Genomic DNA, 23,259 nt, shown 5'->3' with positions numbered 1-23,259 from the left:
CCTGCTTCCCTCTGCCCCCTCCTATGAAAATATATTCCTCTCAGCAGGACAGGGTACAAGAAAGGGAAGAAATGAGTTGGTGGTAACAAGACAATTAATTGAATAGGCCCAAGGGAAAAAGAAAATATTTATAACCCACAATAATCCCCCAAAAGTAGCTTTTTTAAAAAGCATGTGATTATGTTGAGTGTAAATATCTGAAACATTATATGACTCTTATTCCCGCATTATGATTATTACCCCAGTCACAGCAATTTATCTTGTAAACCTAGTAAGTTCTCTAATATTTTCCACCAGATATTAAGGGTTGGTTGATGCATGTCTTCAGTGCAAAAACTATATAATGCCAATAAATGACATGAAAGGACAAAAATACCAGTAAAGTTTTGTCTTTAACATCATCTGTTCTAAACGTGGCTCCTGTACTAATGGTCCTTGGTAATCATCTCATCATTACTGTTAAGGCCTTGATGGAAAACACTTAGGAACCGGAAGAAAGTGAAATATAAATTACATTAGAATGAATTAAGAAAAGAGTTGCATTTTGGTATCCTCCCAAGCAGAGAGATTTATGAAAGCATCACCCACCGAGAGAAAGGACTTCTTTCCTTTTCTGTTTCAATACTACCATCACTTTCACCAGCAAGGTTTCTCAGGACCTTCTTACTTTATTTATCACTAAGTTCCATAATTAACATATGGTTCATGTTATTGATTTCTCAGGTTTCAAAGTAAAATAAATTGAGCTTTCTTCCACATTTAGAATATACAGTTTTTTTAAGGAACTCTAAACAAAGACACGCATTATTTGTAAGTCAGAGAGCAGCTGCCAGAAAACAGAAAATTAGGAATGGAGTCATGGGTGAAATAATGGAGATACTGTTCAGAGGTAACCCTTTGTACAGCAGGAAATTTTCCTTAGAAAAGAGACAGCTGAGTTTGCTTGTAAATTTTGCTAGAAACAGGCCTGATTTAGTAACATTTAGTGCTGGTTAGGAGACTGAAGACAGAACTTTCAGCTTTGGATACCAAGCAAGTGCTCTCTTTTATGGTTTTGTATAAAGTCTAATAAACACTTTATAGTTTTGAAAGGCATGTGTGTATGGGGGGGTCACTGTTAATTTTTTTAATGAATAGAATAACATATAAGCAAATATCAGATCTGGGAGTCAAGTTTTCTAAGCAAAACACTATAGATAGTATCACAAAGGAAACAATTCATGGACTAGACTATAAAAATTTTAAACTTAAATTAATTATAAATAAAACTAAAAGGCAAATAAAATTATTTACAAAAATATGACAAGTTTAGTATCCTTAACATATAAAAAGCTTTTATAATCCAATAAGAAATTACCCAATTTAGATATAGAGGAGGAATGTGCAGAGTCAGGAAGAAACACATCTACATGGAATGGTTGAAAGGGGAAATCCTCAGCCTTACAGATAATCAGAGAAATACACATGAAAAAGGAGGATGTACTAAGATTAAATAAATTACAAAAATTCATCTAACAATGATTTTTGCAAAAAAATATTTTTGAAGAATAATTGCATAAAGAAAGACAAGCTTCAAACTGTTTATACAGGATGTTCCTAAGTTTGAAGTCCATCTCAAGTGCATATATTGAAAACCAGAAGGAAATGTACTAAAACACTAAAAACGTGTATCTTTGTGGAGATGTTATGGGTTGTTTATATATATAAACAAAAAAAAGTCTAAAGTGAGCATGTACTATTACTACACGAGGCCATATGAATTGTCAGTAGTTGACTGCTTTTGCCCTACAAAAATAGAAATTTCCTGTAATTCAGCCTAATATTAACATCTGACAAGGGTGTTTCAGCATCGTTTTTTTATGGGGAATACACTCTGTTACAGAGAAGTTTAAGTTCTTACATCTGAATCTTTTCTTCATGGAGCAACATAAGAATTATCAACATAGTATCATTTCCTTTGCTCTTAGGCAACACAATAAGACAGATTTTGTAAAATAATCAATGTATAGGGGCGCCTGGGTGGCTCAGTGGGTTAAGCCGCTGCCTTCGGCTCAGGTCATGATCTCAGAGTCCTGGGATCGAGCCCCGCATCGGGCTCTCTGCTCTCTCGGGGAGCCTGCTTCCTCCTCTCTCTCTGCCTGCCTCTCTGCCTGCTTGTGATCTCTCTGTCAAATAAATAAATAAAATCTTTAAAAAAAAAAAAAAAAAAAAAAAAAAATCAATGTATATACATTAAAAGCATTTAGTACATGCCTATTGATGCTAATAATGATAAAACGACAAACATTGAAAGAGTAGAAAAAAAATGATTGGTTTTCTAATAAGACTTACTGATACCATTGTTGTCTCCTTTAATCTTACTGTCATATTACCAGTAAATAGAATAACTGGGCTATGGGGGAATTTCGCTTGATTGTAAATGGAGGTAATTACTACTGAGTAGTAAACTCTATAGAATGAATTTACAAGTCTATTTTTACTACAGTGGCAGGCATAGGCGTGGATTTCTTTAGTGCACATTGAATGTTTTCACTGTTTTTTACCTCAGATCAGCTTTTCATCCTCTTATTAAAATGAGCTCCTAACAGTTAACATTATATAGTTAAGGAAAGGCTTTTTTGGATATTTGTGTTTATTCTGTACCTGCAAAAAAAAATAAAAAAATAAAAATGGAACATTTCTTTCAAATCCTGGATTGGCCCGTACAGGGGGATTCTCCTATACAGGCCAAGTCGATGAGACAGATAGATAAATAGATAATATAATGAATGCAAAATTGATTTAATGAAGGGTTGTCAGACGTCCTTCCAATTTTTCCTGAAGTAGAATATTTGAGACTGGAAACACTAACAGTGATCTTTGGAACATGCACTTGCCCCTCACGAGAACATGAATAACGCTTAGGACAACCTGTATTTCTTCAAAGTTAAAGCAGGGGAAGTGCTGCCCAAAAAAATTTGAATGTATGTTTGTTTATTATTTTCTTTAAATGTTAGGCGGGGAGGGGAACCTTCCTTTAAAGTCTGTCATCCTTTTCCATTGTAGTCCTTTTGAACATAGGAAGATGAACATAGACCAGCGTGGGTGATAGTAAATGAAAATTGTTAAGGATACATCGTTTTCAGAACAAGAAATCCCTACAGCTTTGGTAGTCCGCTTGTTGGATTTGGAAAACTGGCATCACCAAGCAAGCTGTTCCAAAACCACTTTTATCCCAGCCTGAATCAGCAGTAGATGTCAGTCAGTAGTCATTGCTGTGTTCCCGCCGAGCCCTGTGAGCCCCAAGCTGTCAGAGGCAAATACTCTTGAGGTAGAGGCAACACACCCTTGATAGTAACCTAAAGCATTGCACAGGAGAGAGCCTCATTCCACTGGGATAGAAACCACTGAGCTCTCTTTCCTCCAGCCCAAATAACAAAGTCCTAGCCTCTAGTGATTGATGAGCATGTTACCAGGGGAAATGGACTGGAAAATCATCGCCTTGTCTTTTCCTTGCCACAGGAAAGCCATAACAGAGATCTCTATTCTTCTTCTTCTGATAAGAGGCCTAACGAAGCATCCAGAAGGGCTGGGAAGCCTGGAAATGTTCTATCCAGCTGCTTGCTGCATTGCCTTTTAAAATATGGTTTGTAGTTTCCTAACTCACAAATCAAACGTGTGTGCAGGCCGATAGCCTTTAACAAGCTGTGCTACTTTTTGACCACTGCAACGTGGCATTTGAGCTGAGAGGGGCTATTTTAATAAGTACAGGTATCCCCCATTTAACTTAAAAATACGCATTTCTAGAACATGTCTCTGTGATGAAATTAGACATGCAGAGTTCTTTTACTCCTTCTGGCATTGTTAAATCAGGTATTTATAGTCTGGAAAAACTTGGGAGTTCAGAAATGTAAGCTGGAGCTAAACTTATCAATGCAAATACTATTGTAGTTAATGGGAAACAAGGTGAGAAGCAGGCCCCACCCCCCCCGCCACAGCACCCCTCCTGACAGAGCTGTAGCAGAGCCTGTGGGCATCACACCTCGAGCTCAGGACCTGCACAGTTCTTAGTAACATTTGCGGAAGGGATTCTGAGAGATCCCAATTCATGCCACCCACTTGTCACATAAGAGGGAATGTCTGAAGTCGAATGGGATTCCTGTCTGTTAACATTTCGGCATTGGTCTTGGCCGTAAAGACCTATTATTTAGATACTATATTCTCAGCATCCTTTGGATTCAGAATGTTTGAATTTAAATTAAAATACCACTTATTGATGAGAAAGCAGGGGTCCTTAAAGACTATGCCAGCAGTGACTGTTTTAAAAAGGTTCAGTGTATTACTCTGGGAGTGCCTGGATGGCACAGTTGGTCAAGCATTTGACTTGGTTTGACTTGACTTTGGCTCAAGTCCTTATCTCAGGGTCCTGGGTTGAGCCCTGCATCGGTTTCTGTGCTCAGACAGGAGTCTGCTTATCCCTCTTCCTCTGCTCCTCCCTCCTGCTCGCTCGCTCGCTCTCTAAAATAAATAAATCTTTAAAAAAATTAAAAGGCTCAGTTTATTAATATACAGTATAGTATATAGCATTACATAGTATATTTTGGAAATGTGCTTGTTTAATAAATTAGCATTTCCATTTCCAGAACCTCTTCCTCTGTGTTTTTTCCAGGCCTGTGGTCCAGTTCTGAGTTAGAAACATTTTACACCTTTCATAAATGCAGTGGATCTCTCACAGATTATATTTATAGAAATAACAGCTCATCCACTATTTGGTGGACGGGGGCACGCATACTATTTCATTTTCTCTCTGGTCTTGTGCTTCTTGTCAGGGTGAGTTGGAGAATTTTATTAATTCCATTTGCTGGTGGAAAGGTAGGATGCCTCTTCTCTGCAGCTAACTCTTTGTAGCCAAGGAATGACCATCCTGAGGACCCCACTCTCATGTTGGCTTTGAGAGGTCCTCTCGGAATGGAAACACACGTCCTCTTAATCTGCAGGGTCAGCTTGGTGATGCTGTAGGCTCTTGTGTTTTCTTCCCCCTTCATTCCTTCCCCCCGCAAAAACGAGAGGCCTCTCTCACTTAGATCAGAATCTGCACATTGTTCATTTTGCTGGATGTCCTGGCTGCTATGAGTGTACCTTGTTTTCTCAGAACCTGGCTCCATCTTTGTATCATCTAGTACGCTTTAAAACTTGGGATGGAAGAAAAAGGGGAGTTGAATAGATTCTTGTTTATAGGAGAGTATCCACTACTTCAGAGCACCAAAATTTCACCCCGAGCCATGTCCAGACACAAAATGGAGGAGCCTCTTTGTTGTGCCTTTTTGAAATGCCCTTAGGGCTTGCCAAGTTTGTTATAAAACTCGAACTAGTCTAATTTTCCTGTAACAACTTCCCCTGTCTCTCCTTCAACTTGACTTTTGAGTTGTACCCAAGATCATGGTTAGGTGACTTTTCTACCATGCCGGCTTTTGTTTTGCTTTTTAAATTTATGAGCCTTGATTTGTTTGAGCTGAAATCAGCGGGGCCTGATCTCTAAGGGAGCCACCATTTTAAGTGACCACCGGCAGAGTTTGATTTCTGATTATATTAAGAGGAGAAAGTGGATCTTGCCAAGGTTGGGGCAGATTCCCCAACCTTGTAAAACGTTGCAGACACTTAATGGGCTTGAACTCGAGATCCTTTTGTATGTGCGCCTGTGTGTGTGAGAAAGAGTGAAAGAGACCCCCATGCCTAGAATTTTTAAAGTGGACAGCAGCATGGTAGTTAGCTAGAGGCAGGAGATACCCTGTTGGCGCCTAAGCCTTCCTGGAAGGCCGTCTGCTGGAATAGCCTCCTTGGAGATGAATCTCGGGTGGCTTCCCTTTGCCCAGATGATGTTCCGGCCCCAAACCTGAGAAGACCTTGGGAGAGGAATACTTCTTCTGTTGAAAGTACTTCGCCCATGCGAGCCTTGCTGTTTGTCACTCAGGAAAATAAACAGGCGTATGAACTCCCAGCAAATGCTACCTCCTTGGTGTGAAGCGGTTTGTAAAGCATTTTCTTCCTGGTTTGTGCGCCCTACATTGTTGTGGCTCCTCTCATCACTGACCAGCTGGCTGGTTGGTGAATAGAGCTGTGGGCCCCTCGCCATGTTTCATGTGAGGTCTTGGCTGGGTGGCAAACAGGCAGCCTGTAGCCAGTGTCAGCAATTCAGGAGGAATTGGCACAGCAGTGTCCCCATTAATTTCTGCTTGTCACATACTGTCATGCAAGTTACACCAGAGAGGAAATGACCGTTAAAAAAAAAAAGGTACCCTTGTGGTACTGGGTCCCCTCCAGACGTTCCCCGAGGTTAAACAAGTGGATACAATTAGCTCTACACAGACAGCTGCAGGGACGGGAAAGCCTAGAAGTGGGCCCCACAGCAATGTGTCTTTCCTGTTAGCAAGGAGTGTCAGCTATCAACATCTGCCAGATTTTAACCCTTCAAAGGGACCGGTAAATTGAGGGGAGCTATTATCCCACGCTCTGCTGATCATTATCAATCATAATGCCTTGGGAAATTACCACAGTGCTGCTGCCTTGGTGGCAGGTTTTGTCCTTTGGGGAGCGTTTTTTATGCCTCTGCCGGGAGCAGAGGAGAGTGATGGAGGCGAGGAGGGTGAGGGGAAACTGGCCCTTTAATCGTGGGTAATTTACTGCTCCAGGGACAGGGGCTGGAGGGCAATAAACTCCTCTTCAGTTCAAACCGAAGTCGTTAAAGTTGGTGGACTCCAGACAGCCTCCATTTCCAGAGAGATCCATCTTGCTGACTGACTTTTGTCAGGCCGTCTTCACCAAGAGCTGTGGCGGCTTTGAGAACACAGACCAGCACATTGGGGAATGAGAGCCAGTTTTAGAGGAGGCAGGCCATCCAAGATGAGAAAACTCTGAGATAATTTAGAAGCTTCCAAAAACTGTTTTTAGTTTTTGAAAGATGGAAATGCTTAAGGTGCTCTTATCCAGATAGAGTCCTGTGACTGACCTTTTTGTAAGCACATACTTTGCGTTGGGGTAGATTTTTCTCTTGTGAAGACCTGATTGCCGGTATGGAAGGATGGATAATGAGATGGTTCCCTGTGGAACTATGTTTGTGGAAATTTATTTGTCTGAACTCATCATTAGAAGTGGTTTAGAGAGAAATAGAGAATGTTTATTACAGTTTTTAACCTCCCAACAGGTAACTGAGTTCATATTTGTGTCCTTGGAATGTTTCTCTTCTGAAAAGATACCGTTTTGCTTGAGGGGAATGAGTGTTTATCAGACAGGTGTTCTGAAAGTGACCAGCAATGATGATCTATGACTATGAACTCATGGTCATCTGTGTGATTACACCGAGGACAAAACACTGGAGGGAATAATCATACTTTGGTTTTCACTGAGTTCTTCACGTTCCTCAGGAAAATCCTGGCACCATTTAACATAACTTTAAGTGAGGGCTAGAAGCAACCAGTAGGATAATTGAGTAGAAATAACACTGTGTCATTTTTTTTTAAGATTTTATTTATTTATTTGACAGAGAGAGAAATCACAAGTAGGCAGAGAGGCAGGCAGAGAGAGAGGGGGAAGCAGGCTCCCTGCTGAGCAGAGAGCTGATGCAGGGCTCGATCCCAGGACCCTGAGATCATGACCTGAGCCAAAGGTAGAGGCTTAACCCACTGAGCCACCCAGGCACCCCAACACTGTGTCATTTTTATCTGAACTTCATCTCTTCTTCTGTGGAAGAAGTGGTGGCATGATCACTAAGGACAGCTTGGAGATGTCACTGATGAATGTTAGAGCTGTTCCAATTCTACTGCATCATCTAGTTGGGAGACCCTCCTTTTATAGATTAAAAAACAAGCTCAGAGAGGTTAGGGACTTGTCTGAGAGCTCACAGTGAAGCAGAGAGCACTCACGGCTCTCCTTCACGGGTGAACTGTTCATATCATTCCATAGGCTGAGTCGGTACGACAGGACTGTTAGCCAACCTCAGCTGCAACAGAGGGGTCCCCCTGCCCTGTTGACAGCAGGGAGTGAGAGGGAACCACAAATCTGGGGTAGAGGTGACTGTCTTCAGTAAGGGCACAGTCAACTTGTGCCATAATGTCAGGCTGTATATTTCATGTACCCATTTTAAGTTGGCCTTGTTGGTACAAGAGATACTAATTTTAAAAGATGGCCTTCCTGTACAATTTTGAGTGTATCTAGTAACACATAAAAATATTTCTTAGTTGTTGTTGTTTTTTAAGATTTTTAAAAATTTATTTATTGTCAGAGAGAGAGCACAAGCAGGCAGAGTCGCAGGCAGAGGCAGAGAGAAGCAGGCTCCCCGCTGGACAAGGAGCCCGATGTGGGACTCGATCCCAGGACCCCAGGATCATGACCCGAACCGAAGGCAGCGGCCTAACCGACTGAGCCACCCAGGCGTCCCTATTTCTTAGTTTTAGTGTCAAAAGAATATATAGACCTAGGGAAATTTGCCTCTTTAGGTATTCGTAATATTTTACAAAGTAGATTGCAAAGGAGAATCAGTGAAGTATATGTAAATGTGAATTCACATGAATATATGTTCAGTCCCTAACTATGGGATCTCTTATCTTGTAGATGAGTAGACTGTATGTGAGTTTTTCTGTTACTCATGTTATTGATCTCTGATTTTAGGGATGATCGCTAATTGACTTCTGCTTGAGCTCAGGTGAATATAGAAGCATATAATTTAAAAAGCTAATAAATGTCCCATTTTGATGTTCAGAAGTGGATTTATTCACTACAAAGTAGATTTTTATTTCGGTTAAAAAGGAAAACATGTAGAAACTAAGTTATACTTATTCATGTTTATTTTTTTTTAAAGATTTTATTTATTTCTTTGACAGAGAGCACAAGTAGTGGGAGTGGCAGACAGAGGGAGAGGGAGAAGTAGGCTCCCCACTTAGCAAGGAGCCCAATGTGGGGCTAGATCCTAGGACCCTGGGATCATAACCTGAGCCGAAGGCTAACACTTAACCAACTCAGCTACCCATGTGCCTCTAGTTACTCATGTTGAAATAGCATTGTTTTGTCAAAATTGTTCCTTAGGCCTGATTTCAGGGTCTGTCATACAATATCAGGCTTTAATTAAAGCCCATACCTGAAGATTGTGTAGGCTCCAGAGGAATACCAGATGATTGGAAACAGGATAGCAGAGAAAATACCAATTTGGTGAACAATGATGAGCCAATTTGACCAAAAAAAACACTGGATTGAATTTCATGGGGAGTCACCGAATCATTACTAACTCCCATGGTATTCAGAATCATAACATCAATCATGATGAACCACTTTGGTAGTCATGGATCTGTAATATGTAATTCCATAAAAATTCTCTGGCTTTTGGAACTAATTAATAGTGCTATATTTTATAAAATGGCAGATTTCATTGAAAATGCTGATATTTACATGTCAGCCAAGAACTTGAAAACCTTTCCTAGCACTCATTACAATTATAATTACTGAGTTCTCATGGAAAAAAGTTATTTCTCACTTTAAGCTCTAAAGTTTCGACAGGATTTGGTATAGCATTTCATTTCACTTCTAGTCCTAATGATTCACTGCATTCTTTTCCCCAGAACATATCCCCTGTTTACCCTCAGCCTTTTCAAGTAGACGCGAGCCTAGGGAATCAATAAGTGTGACTATTTTCATGAACAGTTGAAGAGTTCAACTTCAGTAATGCCATTGGAAGACATTAGCTAGTCTGCAAATACAAGGACAATTAATATTTCCTGTACATTTATATCTTAATTAGATTTGGCTTTTTGAAAGGATTAAATTCTGGGGGAAGCTTCTTGAAGCTGAGCCTGCGACATTTTCATGCAGTTGAGAAGTAGCACTGTCCTCATTTTGCAGATGGAATAACCAGCTAATTAATGACTTGCCCAAGTTCACACAAGTAAAAAGCCAGGAGCTAGATTTGTGACTCTTACACAATCCACTAGATGGTTTTAATCTAAGTCACCATGGTAGAATTAAATATAATTTATATAGCTTTGTCAGTGCTATTTAATGAGTAAGTCCTATTTACATAAATGTTTTAGTATTTCTATGCCCTCTGGGTCATTGAAGCAATTTATTTTTATGATTTTAATTATTATAAGCCTCTATGTATATAAAATAAATTCGTAAAAAATGAAGACAGATATATTTAATTTTATTAATATTATTAAACCCAGTGGTGTCAGTGATAGGATTCCAAAATAAAAGCTTTTCAGTAGATACTGGCTGTTCATTTCATAGATTGTGTTTTGTTTAACACCTTGAAAAGTAGATGCAGAGTTAAGGAGAACATCCCCTTACTTCTGCACATTTACTTTTAAACCATTAAGGAATACGTAGCATGTTTTCAGAGATACAGATTGTTTCTATAACATAAGAATCCTGTAGAAATTTAGCAGAACTGCCTACCTGATCACTACTTGTATGAGCTTCCTCAGAAATCTGTAAATTGTCACTCATTTGTGGTTGCTGTTGCCGTATTGCTGTCCAGAGAAGAGTCCACATGAAGATAATCTCTAGTGAAGTTTTCTACTCTCCAGTGAAAGAATCCTGCCCTATCCTTTTTCTTTTTTTTTTTTTTTTTAATTCTAGGAGAATGACAGGGGAACTTTAACACAGTTGTAAATTAGAGCCCAGCTTAGTTCAAGACAAAAATTTATCCCACTCCCACCTCCTTTCTCCTTAAAATATCAGTCATAAGGTAGCATCTGAAAAAGAAGATTCATTATCACATGAAGAGTTCTTAGCAGTTTTTCTTGTGTGACTTAGTATTTTATGCCTTTACTTGAGAACAAATGAAGATTGTGAGAGACCCCTGAAAATGGAGTCTTAGTATTCTGAAGGAATTATTGTATTGCATTGTTCCCCCTGAGCGCAGTTCAGAAACCACTCCTGGGATTTCTTTGTTTATTTAGTGTCTCGTAGGTAGTAGAATCTGTGTCTGCTTCCTTTGTTAAAAATAGGAAGGCCTCTCAGGTTGTAATTTTTACTATCAACTTTTGTAAGGAGCAAATCCAGTGCTCCTATAGAAGATAGATCTTATAGTTCTTTCGCTGGTGATCCAAAATTTAGGAGTTATTTTAACAAGCCATTGTAAAATCTGTCAGTAAATATCAGTAAATCCTTCTTTAAAAATCTTAATTTATTCCAGGTAAATTCTTTTATTATTATCATTATTATTATTATTATTATTATTATGTTAGTCACCATATAGTACATCGTAGTTTTTGGGGTTTTTTTGTTTGTTTGTTTTTTGACAGGAAGAGATCACAAGTAGGCAGAGAGGCAGGCAGAGAGAGAGAGGGAAGCAGGCTCCCTGCTGAGCAGAGAGCCTGATGTGGGGCTCGATCTCAGGACATGGGGATTGATCCCCGGACCCTGGGATCATGATCTGAGCTGAAGGCAGAGGCTTTAACCCAGTGAGCCACCCAAGCGCCCCCATCATGAGTTTTTGTTGTAGTGTTCCATGATTCATTGTTTGTGTATAATGCCCAGTGCTCCATGCAATACGTGCCCTCCTTAATACCCATCACCGGGCTCAGTTCTTCCATGGTGATAGCTGTGCTAAACCAAAGCACACTTTGTAAAAATCTGTTAGAATGCACCAGATGCATTCCATCGCGAATGTTAACAGGACAGATTTTCTAGGCAGCAATCTAGTTGGTCTGTCAGGTCCCCAAAGGCAGCTAGAATATTGAAAAAGGTCCACCTCTACCCTGTGACTAAATCCACTTCTTTGTTCTACTTTTCTTCGGAAATGGCTTGTTGTAGTACGGAATTGTCATTGGGACTCTGTGTTACTCTTTACAGAGGGTGTTCCTCCAGACCATTCCCATCTTACTCCTTCTGGTAATTTTCTAAATATGGTATAGTACCAACTCAACTTGAAATTTCAAGAAGTTGACCAGGTTTCTCTAGTAGGATCTTCAACAAAACTGGAGGAATCATTTTAAATCTACTCAGGAGGGTCTTTTTAGAGGGTTGAAGACATCATTTACACACAATTAATGAAATTATAAAATTTTCAAACTGGAAAATGCCTTGGAATGTATTTAGTCCAGTTTCCACACAATACATTTAAGGAAATGAGTCCCAAAGAAGTAGGGTGAGCTGCCCAAAGTCATGTAGTTAGATAAACTAGTACTATAATAGTAACCCAAGTCCTATTATTCTAGCCCGGTAGACTTCCCAAGGGCTCTCCGAATGTGGTTTTGTTCTCATTTTTATAGAATTAACTTGCTGTAATAACCTATCCTTGAAACTTTTGTTATTGGTTGGAATGAATTACCATACTTAGTTGCACATTCTTCTAAAAACAATGTTAGTTTGAACTTTGCCCTTGTTTTTACTGACCTAACCTCAGAATTTGTAATGTTTCCTTTGCCAGCACTTTCATTCTTAGCATTTTTAGTCTCTTCAACTAGAACCTCATTCTAAATGTGCTTCTTTTTGGTCCATGAAGAGTTGTAGTGATTTCTGTATTACCTGTTTCATTTCAGTCATGCGCATGCAGAAGTTATTTCTTACTCTTTCCCTGGTAGCTTCTAGCACAGCCGCCACCACATTTGTCAAGTAAGGATATATGTCAGATTAACACATGGCTTTTATTCAATTCAAGAAACCTTTATTGTGCATCTACTATATGCGAAACACCGTGCCATCAAAGGACTAGGACTAGAGATGTCTGAAATAAGTAAAGCAGAATGCCCTCAGTCTCACAGGGCGCCCAGGACAGGTGCTGTCGAGCATCAGATAGTCTCAGTGGGATACGTAAAAGAGGGAAAGGAAGTGCAATAGAAGCTAGAAGGTTCAAAAATGCACATGTGGGGCACCTGAGTGGCTCAGTCAGTTAAGTGTCCGACTCTTGGTTTCTGCTCAGGTCATGAGCTCAGGGTTGTGAGATCGAGCCCTGCATCAGACTCAGTGCTCAGCACAGTCTGCTTGTCCCTCTCCCTCTGTTCCCCTCTCTCTCTAATAAGTAATCTTTCTTTAAAAAGTGCACATGTGTTTAAAGGAATGAAAATTTAGCATGCCTGCCTTGAGGGATTTCAGGTATTGTGTTTGGACACGGGCATATATTTTATTTCTCAGTTGACCTTTTTTTTTCTTTAGCCTTTGTTAAGGACATGTTTATTACAGCGCCTTCGAAAGGCTTCACTACATACATTATGGAATTTGTATCACTTCCATTCACTGAAAAACACTGTGCTGTGAGCAGCTGCAAGTAGCTTGTTAGAATCAGTTGACTTTAAGTTGCAAAAATCACCTTGCAAACTTTGCGTGAACATTCATTAATTCTACAGGTGTGGACAGGGAAGTAGGGGAGGGGAGTAGAAGTAGTTATATATTTTTGCCTTCTATGGAGTCTCAGGAAGCAACGCTTCAACTAGATTTGGGGAAGTACTACAATACTTGAAGGTCTTAAGGCCCAGGAAACACTGCTTATTTCATTTTATTTATTTGATGTGGAGAAAGAGGGTCCCATGGCAACAAGATGGTTACCGGCCATGTGACCTGAGCAAGTTACTTAACTTCTCCAAACCTCCGGTTTTCATATCTATAAATAAGGATTAAAATGTGTAAGTCAAATTAGTTACAAATGTATAAAATATTGTTAAAGGGTGCAACCTCTTACTCATAGAAGGGGTGGTGATTTTTCACCTAGGGAACTTTCTAGTGACCTGTGTGTATTTTTCAAACGTAGGGACCCAAATGGATTATAGCACTACACCAAGATCTGACCAGCAGTGACAGTGGCTTCTCTAAAATGATACCAAGCAGATGATGCATGGAGGCCTTAGTGACCCACAAAGATCACTTGATCTGTGTGGTATTGCTAATGGTCTTTCTTCCCTCGGTTTGGACCTTCATTGATAATGAAATGCCTTTTTTCATGTCCTTCCGTGTATTTTTCGCTGCTACTATAACAGTTACCTCCTGAATTGCTACAAAAAACAATCTTCAGATTCTCTGGAACATGAAATCCTATAAACTTACCTCCAAAATTTCCAAGTATAGAACACACAGTGTGCCCTCATGATACTGGGGAGCTGGTTTTAAGAGTTCTGTCTTATGTTCTGGCACACTTAAAAGATAAAGGCCTGAAAATAGTATATTTCACATCTTTGCATTTTCCCTCAGTTTTTAATTATGTTTTCCTGATGGCAGCTGACCAGATTGAGATGCAGGTGCCTGGGTGGCTCAGTCAGTTGTGCGTCCGACTCTTGGTTTTGGCTCAGGTCATGATCTCGCGGTCCTGGGATCAAGCCCTGTATCGGGCTCTGTGATCCGTGCTCAGTGCAGAATCTGCTTCTGATTCCCGTTTCCTCCCCCTGCTCGCTCACACCCTCTCTCTCTCTCTCTCTCTGAAATAAATAAAATCTTTAAAAAATATATATTCTAATACTGGATATACCTCAGATGCACCTTTTATTTTATAGTTGAAACAAAAACAAGGAAGCCTTTCTAGCCAGAAGATACATTCCAGTTGTGTATCTAATTTATTCTGTAAGCTCTTGTGTAGCAGAACATCAAGCCACTGGGCTAAATAATATGAATATGTCATGTGAACACAATTTATACGTGGTTTAAAATCCAGAAAGGGAGAGTAAACTAGAGAGAGAACTAGCCAGCACATAAGGCAGCAGTGCATGACAAATGCCACATGAGGGTTACAGATGAGAAGTGCTGCAGGAACTCCCAAGTAGGGAAGAACAAAGACGGGCTTCAGGAAGAAGCTCGCACTGGTCTGGTACGTCGGCCATGTTGCTCTGAGGCACGAGTGACACAGACCAGAAGCCAGGACTGGGGAGTCTGTCTCAAGAGTGGCCCATTTCCACTTGAGGAAAGACAGCATGAGGCTGGGCACATCCCAAGAGATAAGGACAAGAGGTCAGTTAAGCAAGAGAGAGACGAATGTGATCGTGTAGGCACTGGGAAATAGTGACAGGCGTTTGGGTGGGTGGCTGACTCTGTCGTTGTCGTGTTTTAAACAGATTGATTTGGTGGTGACATACTCATTTAGGAGCAGATAAAGCAGGGGTTCGATCAAAGTTGCTCCAGTGGTTTAGGAAGGAGATGATCAAGGTCTCTGCTAGCAGGGTAGCAGTGGTGTACTGTTGGTGGGAATATGAACGGATACAGAATTTTGGAGGCAATGTGACAGTATCTTTTAAAACTAAAAATGAATATCTATTCAGTGACCAAGCAGTTTCACCTCTCAGAGATACCCTGACACTAGTGCCAAAGGAGGTATGAATAAGAGAGTTTGCTGTAACATTAACTATAAGGGGAAAACATAGAAATAACCTAAGGGCTCATCAGTAATGTGATGGCCAAATAGACTGTGATACCAAATGGAATTCTGTGTGACAATTTAAAAAGCATGCTGTTAATCTGTAAGGAATTACCTTTAAAGCATAGTGTTGAATGTGGTAAAGGAGAAAAGAGCCAGTTTTAGAACTGTAAGGACAGCTTGGTTCCATTTTTCTGAAATACGTATGTATCTCATATAATTATAAAACCAAGTCTGGAAGAGTGTGCAACAAACTGATGATAAGTGGCCATCTCTTTGGAAGGCACTAAGGTTAGAATAGGTGGGAAATTGGACAGATGTAGCAAATTAAAAAAAAAAAAAAGATAACTGGTTAAATTCTAGTATCAGATAAACAGCAACAAAAATGTTTATTTTAGTATAGGAGTGCCTGGGTGGCTCAGTCGGTTAAGCAGAGGTTAAGCATCTGCATTTGGCTCAGGTCCTGGGATCGAGTCCTCCATCATGGCTCTTTGCTCAGCGGGGAGTCTCCTTCTCCCCCCCCTGCTTGTGCTGTCTCTCTCTCTCTCTCTCTTTCTGAAAAATAAATAATTCTGTGAGGATGACTCTTGTTTTATTAAAGAGGAAACTGGGGTTCGAAGAGGGTAACTGTCATATTTCATCACTTCTAAAATGTCCATTTGGAGTGCACTGTACAGTCACTGCCAACAGGCGCCAGTCATGACCGAGTTGGTACTGACTGCACACGTGCTGGAGACCTTGCCTAATTAGTCAGTGACTTGGATGAAAATCCTGCTGATACAGGGGTGCTCTTGATCGCACAGAGGACAGAATCGTGTGGGAAAACACAGACATCAAAAACTCTTGGATGGAAAAGTGATGGGAGAGAACAGAACTATGAGGGAGAAAAATTTTAACCTGATTATTTCACTCAAATTTTAATTGTGGTGTATGTTCAAGAACGATACATAATAAAAATCCAAACCTGAAAAAGTCTAAAGAGTCCTTTTACTAAGTGTAACTAAAGCTTCTATGTGATAAGAAAGAGTTGTGTCACAGTTTAATTGGCAGTTGTCTTCCTTCTTTATTGGTCCGTTAAAATAATAATAAATCTTAAAATAGATTGTAGTGTTTTAGATTCAGTGAAATACACAAACATGCCTAGTTTCACCTAGTGGGAAAGGTACAGTCAGAACCTCATAAGCCCATCCCCTGAGGCACTGTGGTGAACCATGTAGGGAATAGGATTGGACACTTTTTAACCTTACTCATAATTAACATAATAATGTTTTGCATTTCAAGAATTTGAGAATTGTCAGGGAAATGGCAGTGATAAAAAATCTCATGTCTTTAAAACAAAACAAAACAAAACATTGTGTCTTTAACGTTATTTGGAGAAACCTTGAGTCCTCCAAATGCCAGATAAACAGTGGTTAATATTACATCTATGTAACACATATGGTACTTTCCAGTGCTCTTACATACATGCACATTACCTGATTATGTAACAGGATGTGTCACCCTGTGTCCTCCTCCCATTGACCAGTGAAGACACTGATACAAGTGGAAATTAGGCAAAATGATTATACTGCTAAGAAGGAGGAATGAACAGATCCTGAAGGAAGAATGAACAGATCCCAAAGGAAAACCGAGAGTGTAGTCCACGAAGCCTCTAATGTTCAGCCTGCCAGACAGGTCCTGAAAAGCATGACTGCACTGGATAACATCCCAGATTTGGATGGATATTGGAAAGTCAGGGATTTGTTTTCTAATTGAGGTCAAAGAAGCATACAATAAAGAAATGCACTCATCTCAAGCGTGTATTCAACCTGAATGTCACCACCACCCAGATCAAGAATAAGAAAATTTCCAAAGGTTTCTTCATGCCCCTTCCCTCTCCCTAGAGGTAATGACAACACTGGCTTTTTCGTATAAAAGTGTGCACCTTCTTGTGTATAGCTTTGATTACTCAACATCATATCTGTGAGAGAAGTTTTTATTTTTCTATGTACCGGTAGTTGTACCAGTTTCCTAAGTGGTTTAAACTAATTTGTATTTCTCCATCAGTGCCGTGAGAGGGTCAGTTGCTCCGTAGCTTTGTCAACACTTGGTGTTGTCAACTTAAGCCATTGTAATGGTGTCTAGTTATGCTTTTGATTTTCAATTCCATGGTGACTAATAAGGGTAAGCACCTCTTCACAAGCTTCTGGACATTTGGATTTCCTCTTTTGTGAAGTGCCTAGTCACATCTTCCACCACTTTTAAAGATTGTGTTGTATGCCCTTTTTCTGATTGATAACTAGGAGTTCTTTATGTATTGAGGGCTCTTTGTATATTTGTAAGTCCTTTATCAGATAATCTACAGCGCTAAAGTCTTTACCCAGTGTGTAGGAATTTTTGAATGGGATCCTTCTCCTCAGCACTCCACGCATCAAACATGATTTGATCATCACTGGCATCCCTCTTATCCAAACACTTTAAAATATAGAGAGGCAGGACATTTCCCTGATGCTTTTTTAGCCTATTTTGACAATTTTAAGTATGTAGTAAAATATTTTTAACTACAAACTAAACATATGTGACAGATAGTGAAACCTCATAAGTAGATAATTATGTTAAAAACTTTTCCAGTGTGCATTTTACGTACCCCCAAAATGCTGAAAATAAAATGCCAGATGAGAAGAGTTTTAAGAATTTTAAGTATGAAAAACAATTGCTTCGGCTTACCCACTGTTCTGCTTTATAAATATCTAGTGTGTGTGTGTGTGTGTGTGTGTGTGTGTGTGTGCGCGCGCGCATGCATGTGCTTGTGTGTGTGTTAGGGGGTGTAAATACCATATTGCTCTTAGATGTATAATAGTATAAAATAAAAGTAAATTACATTCAAGTATAAGGTATTAAGGAAACACCAGTAAGCACTGGCAGACCTAGTACCTCTTGGCAAACCCCAACATGTGTCGTGTCTGACAGATTGTAATGATTAGAAAATCTGTGCTGAAAGTTGCCTGGTGCCCCTAATTTTTATATTTTCCAAAGATTGCTGCCTATTAACTTAAACGTGGTTGGCAGAAGGGACATTTATATGTATATTCATATTAACTTGTATTAAATATTAAAATTATACATCATTACATTATATAAAATGATATTAAAATATATTTTTATAAATAAATAAATATATATATATAAAAAATTCGAACTGGCAACTCAGAAGAACACCAAAAAGTAAAAAATCAAGCTCAGTTGGTTGAGTGTCCCAACTCTTCACCTCAGCTCAGGTCTTGATCCCAGGGTCATGAGTTCAAACACTGCATTGGGCTCCATACTGGGTATGAAGCCTACTTAAGGAAAAAGGTTTGGGGTATCTGAGTGGCTCAGTGGTTTAAGTGTGGACTCTTGATTTTGGCTGGGGTCATGATCTCAGGGTCTTGAGTTTGAGCCCCAAGTGGGGATCTGCTTAAGATTCTCTCTCCTTCTCCCTCTACCCCTCCCCCTTGGTCATGTCTCTCTCTCCAAAAAAAAAAAAAAAAAAAAAATCACCCACAAGCCTACCAATTTAAACACTTGACAGAAAAAAGCAGAAGTCTCTTCCTTTTGTTCCTCCTTCCTACCCCCACCTCCAGTGGTAACAACTTTTAACTGTAGCTCCTTCCCAAAATTTTCATATGTGTTCAGATAAGGTTACTAGATTTAGCAGATGAAGACACTCGGTTGAATTTGAATTTCAGATAAACAACTTCTTCTCCATATAAATAATCTCATATATTGCATGGGACATAGTTAAACTCAAAGAGTCTTTGTTGTTCATCTGAAATGACAATCTAACTGAGTGTTCTGTGTTTTATCTGGCCACCCAGATGCAGACATAGCCACACATACGTAAACGTGTACACTTGCCTTTTATCAGACTCAGATCAAGCTGTATGTAATCCCTGAGGCTTACGCCTTTTGCTGTTGATTTAGCTAGCTTACAGAATTACCAAGGTTCTTCCTAATGGCTGCTTCATGTAGCAGCATAGACTCATCACTTATCTCTCTCTCTCCTCCTATTGGTAAACATCTTAGGTATTTCCATTTTTTTTACTCTTTGAAACAACCTATCATTGATCCTCTGCATATTGACTTATTATAGACTCGTGCTGTTGCTTCTGTAGGGTGAATTCCTAGAAGTAGAATTACTAGGTCATAGCATATTTTAAAAACATTGTTCAGTTCCTTTATACTTACTCACCAGGGCCCACGGCGTGGGCAGCTGAGGGCCAGGTGCTCCTGAAGCGCAGGTCAGGAGGAGCCCGGGCGGAGCTGATGGTTCAGTGTAGACACCGTGCTGGACCTCTCAGAACCGGCCTCCCCTCCATTGTCTGAGTCATGACACCAGGCACTGTTGTTCCCCACTGTGGCCCAGCACCTGCCAGGAAAGGTGACTTGTGACACGAATATAGAATGAATGACTCTGGATTTACTGAAGGGCTTATTGTGAGGGGAGTTAAATGAAACAACGTCTGCAGAGTGCCTGGGATGCTTATTTTTCTCATCCACCGCCATTTCCAGTTCCTCCCTTAGCATTAAGGGCCTCTAACTTAGTGAGGGAGACAGCATGGTACAGCGAAGTAGGGTGAGTTCTGTAATAGAACCGTACTTAGAGGGCTCTGGGATGACAGAAGAGGGCGCCTAACTTAGCCTGAGAGTGTGAGGAGAATTGCCCAGGACTTGGCCAAGATCTGCTTAAAGTATGTCTTCAAAGATAAATTGGAAAGAGCCAGACAGACAGATGTGTGTGTGTGTTAGGGAAAAAAGGCAATGGAGGGAACATCCCAGGCAGAGGAAATAGCATTGAAAAGGGGCAAGATATTGGGGCACCTGTGGCTCAATTGCTTAAGCATCTGCCTTCAGCTCAGGTCATGATCTCAGGATCCTGGATCAAGCCCCATGTCAAGCTCCCTGCTCAGTGGGGAGCCTGCTTCTCCCTCTGCCCCGCCCCCCTGCTCATGTTCTCTCTTTCACGCTCTTTGTCTCTCTTTCAAATAAGTAAATAAAATCTTTTTTTAAAAAAGATATAATAGAGTCTATCACCTTTGGACCAGAGAAACAACCAGAAATAAAACCAGAGGTGGTTAGAGATCAGACATTAAAGTGCTTTAGGTCGCAAGCTAAGTTCTGCCTTTGTCTTATAGTGAACAGTAGAGGACTTCTGTATGATTCAGACTTATATTTTAGATATATATTTGAGTCGACACTGTGGAGAAAAGATTAAAGATGCTTCAGTCCAGAGATAGATAGTTTACTTGTGTTGGAACACTATATAGAGATACTGGCAACTTGACAACGACCATGGAAATGGGAGAGAAGGACTGATTTGAAATGTAATTTAGAAACTAGAATTACCAGGATTTGGTGACAGATTAGCTGTGTGGTCAGAAGAAGAAAAGGAGTCTAAAATGTCAGATTTTGACTTGATCATTTAGGTGGAGGGTGATATCATTTATAAGGTAAGAAATACAGAGGTTGAAGAACAGAGTTTGATGGAGATGAAAAAAATTGTTACTTTTTAGGGACATTCTGATATTGCAGTTGCTGTGGAATATTCTAGAAAGCATGAATAGGAAGCTTTGAAATCTACATGTCTGGAACTCAAGAGAGCAGTCCCCGCCACCATTATGACTTGCGATGATACCTCAGAATATGTCCAAATGTTGGAGCCATAAATGAATACAGTGAGGAGGTTAAGGCAGAATTTAGAACTTAAAATACTTTTGAGACACATAATTGGGAACACAAACAAATGGCGAATGTAGTAACCACTGTAGGTAAAAGAACAGGGAACTTACTAGAAACCCAGAGAAGGTAATAGTGAAAGCCCAGATGAAAGTGGAGACCGTGATATGGTGGTTTTCTCTCAGCAGCTTTAATTGTAGAAGTAGGGATGGGCAGACAGTTAACTAGGGTGAGGCCTTGGAGGATCGGTGTGAGAAGTGCGAGATGATTTTGTGGTGCCTGGAAAGAAAATGATCAGAAATAGCGACTGGGAATTTCGGGTGGGCCAGGAAAGGACTTGAGGGCAAGAGGGTCCTGTTTAAGACGACGATCAGTCCAAGAAGTTTGGGGGAGGGACATCCTTAAATCAGAGCAGCACTCAGTGTCTTTATGTACCTACACCTGGATACTCTTAATATTAACGTTTTCTAGCCAATAGGGCCACCCACCTTTCCCTGGACAATTCCTGTTGCACTGCCTATTTTAATGTGAACTTGCTGAATTCTTCTAAGATGGTCATTAGATTCTTAAACTCTTGTTCAGTTTTGCCTTGGTGCATAGCTCTTCAGTTCCATTTAGCTTAAAGATCCCCTCTGCTCTTGACCTCTGGGCTTTTCCTGACAAGATATGACCACCCAGAGCCTCTTCTTCCTGTAGATGGAAGGAGTTACTAGTGAGGAGCATATGGTTCTCCTCCCCCTGGAGATGCATTTGCTCTCTCCCAACAGGCTCAGCTTAAAAATTCAGTCCTTGCAACAACACGGAATAAAAAATGTTGAGCCTGCATAAACAGCTGTGCATGCAGCTTTACCCAAAACAGATAATATGCACAGATGTGTTTATGGGAAGGAAGCATGAATACGCAGTGTGTTGTTTTCAGCTTCTCACCACTGCAAGGATGTCTTTTCTTTTTCAAGGAAGGAGGTTCGTTTTGGTAAGCAGTGTTTTATGACCTATAATAAAAACCCTTGTAAAGACCATTTTTTGACCAAATGAAGCTAAGTGTTCTTTTCAGAGTCCTCATTTGCTCCTCTCCCCCTCTCTGTATTGGAATGCACAGAGTTCAGCATTAATGGATAACATAAGGAAATAATATCACAAATTCTAGTTCTTATTTGTTAAACTGGGGAAGCAACCAAAGTTAATTATGTAATAAAATTCATTAGTAATGTTTTTCCCTACTCAGTAGTAGCTTCTGAATATATATGTTGATGAAGTAAAAAATTATGTTGCGTTCTTAAGAGTAAATGGTTAAAAGCGCATGAAAGGAACCCATCAGACTGAGGGAACTTCCCCAGTTGGGGGCCTCGTAGATAAATCAGTTCAGGTACAAGGTAAAAAGCAACTTCAAACCCCCTTAGAAAGTTGGGTTATTTACAAAAAGAGGCCTGTCATGCATTCAGTGAATAATAACAGTTAATTTCTTTTTTTTTTTTTTTTTTTAAAGATTTTATTTATTTATTTGACAGAGAGAGATCACAAGTAGGCAGAGAGGCAGGCAGAGAGAGAGGAAGGGAAGCAGGCTTCCTGCTGAGCAGCAAGCCCGATGCGGGACTCGATCCCAGGACCCCGGGACCATGACCTGAGCCGAAGGCAGCGGCTTAACCCACTGAGCCACCCAGGCGCCCAATAACAGTTAATTTCTAAGGATGCTTCTAGATCTAAGATGGCTTGCAGTCTTTAGGTTTTCAAAATAAGGAACAGGCAGCATAACATTTGATTTAATTAAAATAAATATTTTTAAGGTTTGTGCCATCTAATATGCACACCGTAGTGTTTGTTGATCTTAATGATACTGTTTGGAAAGATGGAAGGCTGTCCATGTACTAACAGGAGAAAACTAGATGGCTCTGAACTTAGGCGGATGCCATTGCTGAGGATGGGTCCTCTTCTTGACTAAGTGGCACCAGTCCGGAGACTGTTACCCAAGCTGGGAGGCTCACACACAAGTTTTAATCTTCACAACCACCCTACCAGAAAAATGTTATCCCCATTTCACGGATGAGGAGACTGAGGCTGGATGCTAGGGGATGGGAGCTTAAGTAATGGGCCCAAGGTCCCCCAGCATGTAACCTAGAGATGTAGCAGAGCCCTCAGAAGATGGCCTGTTAAGGCTGACCTGTGAAAACATTCACACACTGCATTTGGCTCTTGACTTTCCTCTTGTTTCCCCCTTCTGATGTTCTAGTGCAGACTCTACTGTCTTAGGTCTAGAGTAG

The 23,259-nt window shown here is 40.2% G+C and overlaps 1 protein-coding gene across 1 annotated transcript in view; it reads left to right on the top strand.

Moving 5' to 3' along the window:
- Nucleotides 1-23,259, top strand: part of LOC111147246 (cyclin dependent kinase 6) — a 230,870-nt gene that overhangs the window by 76,998 nt on the left and 130,613 nt on the right. The gene's annotated exons all lie outside the window — the stretch shown is intronic.

Source organism: Enhydra lutris, unplaced genomic scaffold (genome assembly GCF_002288905.1).
Source record: "Enhydra lutris kenyoni isolate GAN:26980312 unplaced genomic scaffold, ASM228890v2 scaffoldscaffold16, whole genome shotgun sequence".
NCBI lineage: Eukaryota > Metazoa > Chordata > Mammalia > Carnivora > Mustelidae > Enhydra > Enhydra lutris.
This window is presented reverse-complemented; position numbering and strand designations above follow the sequence as displayed.